Raw genomic sequence first — 7,793 nt, forward strand, 5'->3', positions numbered from 1 at the left:
CATGAAAATATTATTTACCAAAATTGTTTATCAAAATTTGTTTAAACAAAACGCACGTGTCGGAAAACTAGTCAATTTTTTTATTAATCTTTTTAACTAGTCTATATTGGAGTCATCATATTAATTTCGGTTGGTAAGTTGCGTACTACGTACCTACGAGTACTAACGAAACTTAATACATTATTTAAAACAGTATCTTTATTTTAACATCCATGGTTTTATTGGATATATGTGAATATAAAATGGGTAATATGACGGTTATATTGACTCTTGCTTTTTAGTTGCTGAATTTAAAGTAGGTGTAAATCTTAGACACCGGGAAATATGGTAAAACAAGGTATTCTAGGCTTATTCTACATAGCCTATTCAGTGGTTTTAATAAATGAAGGAAAGTGTGAAAAAGTTAAAATCAGGATAAACCAAGCTATAATACCATAAATTACTTCGTGACTTAATTATACCTAAACACTCAATTTTAATTCGAACTATAAAATGCCTATAAAACGTTTTATAGGCTAATTTTAGCAACCAATTAGGAAACTAATTTAGTGATTTAAGGATGTCGTATCATCGACCGTATGTGCTGATATTAACCTTATGTATACGAGGGTTGTATGGAGTGCCAGATTGATTGATGACTTGAAGGGTCGAATAATCAAATGGTATCGAGTGGAAATATATCAGTTCCCACACTCAGTTTTTCTCCAGTCCAAAAAGACAGTTCCAACGGGCTGCGGTGATTCTGTAATTTCTGCGAACGCTATCAGTGCAGCACGTTGTTTTGAGGAACTGAGGTATCGGAAGGGAAATATTACCGTGTACCTTGGATCAACCGTACCGCTTAATTCGCAGGCAGTAAGGCCCGTCAACAGCTATCGTTTACATCCACGTTTCAACCCGAAGACTGGGAAGTTTAATTTGGGTGTAGCGTATATATACACTACGATTCCTTTGGGGCGTTATATTCAGAAAATACGAATCGCAACAAAAGTGCCTACAACTACAGCCTTTTTGTATACCAGTGGCTGGGGTGAGCAAGCGGTAAGTACTTCCCTTACGTAACATTTGTAGTTTTTAAATGGAGGTCCCGGGTTCGATTCCCGACAAGGGCAATTTGGGAATTTATAATTTCTGAATTTTCTGACCAGGAGACCTGCCCTGCCTTTGCCAGTGATGGGTTGATATGATGATGATAATGATAAAAATATCACTTACGCAGTATTATTTTTTTAATATTTTATTTCAAGATAATATTCTTCTTGTTCATTTATATTTTGTATGTTTTGAAGCCCAATCGATTGCCCGATTACAGTGAAATGCGATAAGATTTCTGCGGTTCAGTGGTGTACTGTATCTATCAACGGCTACCATTATCAGTAAGTTCGTGATTTTACAATATTATGTCACGTGCTCATTCTTTTACATAACTTGGTCGAAGAAAAACCTTTTGTTTTGTCTTAAATAGCATATATTTCAATAGAATGCATAATGTGTCGGATTTAATTATTAGCTGTGTTTCTCGGAGTTCCTCAGACCTTCCTCTGAAATCTTTCTAAGAAATAATTGTTAAGTGAAAAATTCGCCAAAAGTGTCGCCTTTTATACCTTTCTTACCCCCACCAATCTAATATATGCTTAGATAGATAAGGTTTCGGAGCGAAAAGTGCGTAGAGGGTACATTGCCGAAGATCTGTTTGGTGTGGAGTATAAGGATTGAAGAAATAATAAATTACACTCTTTTTTTTGTTGACGGGGGGGCAATTCTTAAAAATAAACGCCTTTTCAGAGGAGATACTGCGAACGGTCTGGTGTCCGAAGACAATTTCTTGATGTATGGGGCGTAGTCTCGCACATGATCAACGAAGCAACAATGAACTCTTATGTCATCAACCAAGAACCCTGGATCTTAAATGCAGTCGAAACAATGGCTCATGAGTATTGTAGTCACGGGATAAACGGATTAAAACTTTTTGAGTTTAATAATTTATTTCTTACTAGCTGTTGCCCGCGACTTCGTCCGCGTTTGTTTTTTTTTTAAAGGCATTCGTAGGAATTTGAGAGATTTCTGGCTATGATAACTGGGGTCAGTAAATAGATAGGGCCCACTTTGTAGGTTTTTAAGCAGAATTTAATATACTTAGGTTTCAGCTTTTATCACGTACAAAGATTGACGGTCGAGTGGCGCAGTGGGCAGCGACCCTGCTTTCTGAGTCCAAGGTCGTGGGTTCGTTTCCCACAACTGGAAAATGTTTGTGTGATGAACATGAATGTTTTTCAGTGTCTGGGTGTTTATCTGTATATTTTAAGTATTTATGAGTATTATATTCATAAAAAAAATACTCATCAGCTATCTCAGTACCCATTACACAAGCTACGCTTTGGGTGGCGATGTGTTTATTCGTCGTAGTTTATTTATTTTTATTTATTTTTAAAGAATAGCAACTGCATTGTACTCTTAGTTTACTCAAATAGGTAAAGATATTATTTAATTTAGATGTACTTAATAGATATTTTCAAGTTGATTATTTTTGTATAAAAATCGGGTGTAATTTTTAAACTTAACTTTTTCAATTAAGTGTAGCTCGAAAAGAACTGTTCTGTTTAGGTGAAGTCCTTAATTTGTTTAAACTCGCGATAACTTGTTAAATAAATGTCCAATTGGGATGAATTAAAAAGGTTTTTGCTGCTATCTAAGTACCCTTCATTATAAAAGTATATGTTTGAATAAGAATTAATACTGCGATACAAAAAGCGGTGAAATTGGGTAGAGGCTTGACTAAATTTTTGTAAGTTATTTGCGTTTTAAGTAATTAAAATAACACGTGCTTTATCGGTGAAGGCAAACACCGTGAGAAAAACCTGCATGCCTGAGAGATCTAGATAATTTTATAAATTTAAAATGCATATAAAAATTTTTCGGAACCGACAGGATTTGAACCTGCGACTCTCGGGCAATCGTGGCCTGAGCGCTTTCACCAATTAAGCTACGGCTCTCCTACCGTCGCTGCCGAAAAATTAGTATATGCCTTTCACATCAGTCTTATAGCGACTGTAGCGTCATCTAGTAGGAAACGTTGAAGTTTCGATCTACATTTCAAAGGTAAATATTACAATGAGACACGTTTGAAACAAGAGATGACACATTGCTTTTTTTTATATTTTTATAATTTTTTTTTATTACTGTTTTTACCTACACTTGGAGCAATTATCAATTTTATAAATTTAAGAGCCGTAGTTTAATTGGTAAAAGCGCTCAGGCCGCGATTGCCCGAGAGTCGCAGGTTCAAATCCTGTCGGTTCCGAAAAATTTTATATGCATTTTATACATCGGTAAAAGCTTTCATCGCATATCCCAAACGAAACGTATTGTTTTTCAAGATGAACAGTATTATTTATTATAATCCCAAGTATAAGCTATGAATGTTCTAAATTGCATTCAAATCCTTTCTGTAGTTTTTCAGACATACAGGCAAACAGGAAAAATTGAAAAAAATTGCATTTTTACATTCTACTGCTCATTTCAAACGTCTCCCGGTTAACTATTTTCAAAAATCTTTAATATACAGACGCGGCTACTCTACGTATAACTATTACGTATTACTATATGCATAATATGTTAGAAAAAGGAAAATCCCAAATATTAGCATGTTTCTATGTACTATATATTTTATTAGTCGAAACCTATACCTACCAGTCCGGATATAAAAAACTACGCTGTCCATCCCTTGCCTTGAGAGAACGGTCTTTGTCGTCTGTCCCGCTTATTAACGTACACCAATCCGTATTATTGCTCTAATGAGCAGCGTGCTGAGTCCATTTTTTTTCCGTCGCCGTCTAAAACCCTATTTCCTGTAAGAGAGGCTTATACCCACCAGCATACTTGTATACTATACCAATTTTATTAAAAGTCGCTGCTTTTTCAAATTAAAATTCAATTCAAACCTTTGTTTACGTGATTGCAGGTCAAGCCAGGTTAGATCTTATAATTTAAACATGATATACCTATCCCTTGTCATTATGTACCTAATATAACACTGAAAATTATTGTTCACAAAACATAATATATTATATATTTAATATACAATTTTATAACTTAGATATGCAGAACAATATTTAAGCTATTGGATTTTCATACGCACATAGATTTTATATTCAACTTAATTATTATTATTGACAGCTTTATTTATGCTTTATGCAAAATTCTGACAACCTGTCAGTTTTAGCATAGCAAAATTATTCAAACGTAGCAAACGCTTTAATGACAAGGCGCTATTTTCCAATTATATTGACTAAAATGTATAAATGGTGATGAAAAAGAGCAACTGCTGATTTCTTGCCGGTTACTTCGAATCTACCTTCCGAACCGTTGGTAGAGTCACTAGAAACAATCACACTTGACGTTTCAAATGCACTTATAGATGGCGTCTCAAATGAATTTCGAATTTGAATTTTAACCGACCTGTCTGGCTTCAATCGTTCTTTTGAACGTTTTTGGTTGTTGAACCTACTATTTCTGGATTGCATATGCAAAAAAAACCTTTAAAATTACGATGCACTTTCAGAAATATAATATAATAGAAAAAAAACTTTATTGCAACAAAACACAGAAGGAAAAACACTTATAAAACAGTAACAGTACTTAGTGATAGGGTGCAAAGGCGGCCTTATCACTAAAAGTTATCTTTTAAAGTCTATAGAAAGGTGGAAAGTTGATGGTGCACCTTTATACAATCTATAATGTTAGCTAAGTGAATAAAAGTTTATGCACAGCAATGGGTAGCGTGTAACAACTCCGCGGTACCAGCTGCATTCAGATTCCAGACCCTTATCACCTCATTAGTATGCATCTAGCTCTTGCGAGAGCCAGATCTCTATAAATTCTGGCTTCTACTAAGATAAGGCCAGCAATTTTAGTTAGTTCATTTTATTATTATTATCACTGTAAAGCATAGAATGAAAAACATGCAGAACCCTCATTCAGCCGTTATTGCATGAAGTGCATTGTGTTCAAAAACAGTATAAACGCACCGCGCACGTCTGACTTCAAACCCGCGGAATGTTACTGCTCACATTATTTTCCTCATTTTCACGATTTATGTTAAACGTTTAGAAAATTAGAGGCCAAATAATTACTTCTTTTTTTTTATTGGTCAACTAAATAGTAAACCAATTAACGACAACTAGATAACTCACCTCATCTCAAACCACACAGAGTTTATGTGACAAGGTATAGGTTAGTGACATTAATTTTAATTTTCTTATTATTTCAGTTGCAACCCTACCAGTAGTCAGTATACAACATAGCAAGTTTATGATTACAGCTTGTACTTAGATGATATACCAGATCCCTAACCCACGCAACATTCTCAGTGATAAAATTATTTTAGAATACAATTCTTTAAGGTTTCCGTTACACATTTAATGTTATAAGTATTTTTAATCTCCCACTTAAACTTTCAACTGCTACATGGAATGAAGTGAATAACCGCCTGTTATAGAAACACTGCTAAAGTGGAGTAGATTTTAATGCTTCATTATTACACGGTATTAAATTGTACACGGTTTCTGTATGTTGTTAATTCTGTAGTTTAGAAATGTCTCCCATTTTTATTCTATAATTTTATTTGCCTGAAATAGATAAAAAATCTCTTAAATGTCATCTTAACATACTATCTTTCGTACCTACTATCTCTTATCTATATATTAAAGAAGAAAGTTAATGCTTGAGTCTCGCAAAATCTCTTATCTATCTATATATTAAAATGGAAGTAATTGCCGTGCTCGCAAAAACCCTAAAATGACTGCACTGCAATCCATTTTTTGTTTTGGCTGTATTTTGTTTTTTAATCAAGTATATATGCTTTCAATAGATAGCTTTCTTTAAGGCGGTTCTACGGTACGACTATTATGTAGCGGCAGTTTTGACGACCTCCCTGGTGCTACGGTGAGCGCCGTGATTTTAAGTAGCAAGTCCCGGCTTCGATTTCCGGCAGGGACAATTTGGGAATTTATAATTTCTGAATTTTCTCCGGTCCGGTTTGGCGGGAGGCTTTGGCCGCTAATTACTACCCTACCGACAAATGTGCCGCTAAGCGATTTAGTGTTCCGGTGCGATGTCGCGTAAAAACCGATTAGGGGTATGACTACCATACTCCCTAACAGGTTACCCCGCTACCATTTTAGATTGCATTCAGGGGCTAACTTGTAGGGAAATTTAAAAAAAAAAGACCTAAAATAAAGCATAGGTTAGAACCTATTATACCATTGTGTGTTATTTCATTTAAAAACTCCGTCATACTTAAAAGAGAAGTTTACTTTTGTTGAAGGGCAATCCTGTCTAAGATCGTGTCGTGCCCTGACACTGAGTATGCCTTTCCACAAAACATTCCACAAACATTTTATAAACATTCATTTACCGTACAAGCCACCGAATTGTGGAATGCGTTTCCTATGAACATACGGCAGTCAAAGTCACTGGTTTTGGTCACAAGGTCAAAAAAAAAAAAGTTAAGCTTTATTATTTGTCCAACTGAAGGCGATGTTTAATAGTGTTTATTTACTTTTATCTAAGTATTTATTATATGGTTTATAGTTTTTTATTCGTTTTTTTTTTAAATATTTGTTATAAACTAGATGTATTTGTGTATATTAGTTTATGTATTAGTATTTAGATATTCGTATGTATTTATTTTATATTTTGTAACACCTGCAGTTACTTCTCCTCTTTTTTTTCCTAATTCTAAGGTTGCCTGGCAGAGATCGCTACTAAGCGATAAGGCCGCCTTTTGTATTCTGCTTCTATTTTTCTTGTATAGTTCTTAATGTGGTATACAAATAAAGAGTTATAATAATAACCTAGAACAGAACTATTTACTTCACATATACTCGTATAATAACATAGTAACCGGTATTCTTCATTGCCAATCTTTAAGCCTCTGTTCGAGACCTCATTGTGAGCCCTATTAGTTGTTTCCCTAGAGATCACATGAGTGCGAAGGTGCCTCGGGAAGGACACATTTGGTAGGAAGGAAGCGTTGACCAAATAGCCTTTATGGATATACCACTTTTGGTACTCTTTGGCCTATTTTAGCCACAGCCTACAATGGTAAGAAGATTATTTTGTAGCTTCTTTTAGTGACGACAATGGGGGGCCTAGAAGCAAGAAGAGTTATTATCGTACACTTAGTTTGAATCCGACTTGCTTGCTCGGAATCCTTAAGTAAAATGGGCGGTCAAGGTTTTTAGGATCTTTAAGTGAAATCGGTTCTAAAGCTTAAGTTCGTCGACCAAACCCTTATAAAGTATATGTGAAAAATTATAAATAAACCTGACTATTACTATTTTAACTTTCACGTTATATTACGTACTTTTGACTATTTTCAATCTGACTTTACTGAACTTTACCATAAAGTTTTTGAATATAAATTCAAAAACTTTATGGTAAAGTTCACCGGGATCATGATGATGATGACGATAATGCATTGCTCTAACTTCATAGCCTAATATAAATTTACTGTGAGACGGTGATAACAAAAAAAAATTACCCGGCTGTGTTTGTTGTGGCCTCTTCTTAGACCAGGGCGCGTTTGGAATCCTCGTAGCTTTAGGTTCAAGTTGGCGAACGAAGTTATCACGATCCCCTTACGATTATGTAAACATATACGTATGAACGCACGTAAGTGCCTGTAATAGACATAAATAAATAAATTTTAAATTTGAAATTCATTTAGAATTTGATAAATAATGTAGATTTTTGTAAAATTTTTTTAGCGGATATTATCTTAAAAATTTTAA

Source organism: Pararge aegeria, chromosome 3 (genome assembly GCF_905163445.1).
Source record: "Pararge aegeria chromosome 3, ilParAegt1.1, whole genome shotgun sequence".
NCBI lineage: Eukaryota > Metazoa > Arthropoda > Insecta > Lepidoptera > Nymphalidae > Pararge > Pararge aegeria.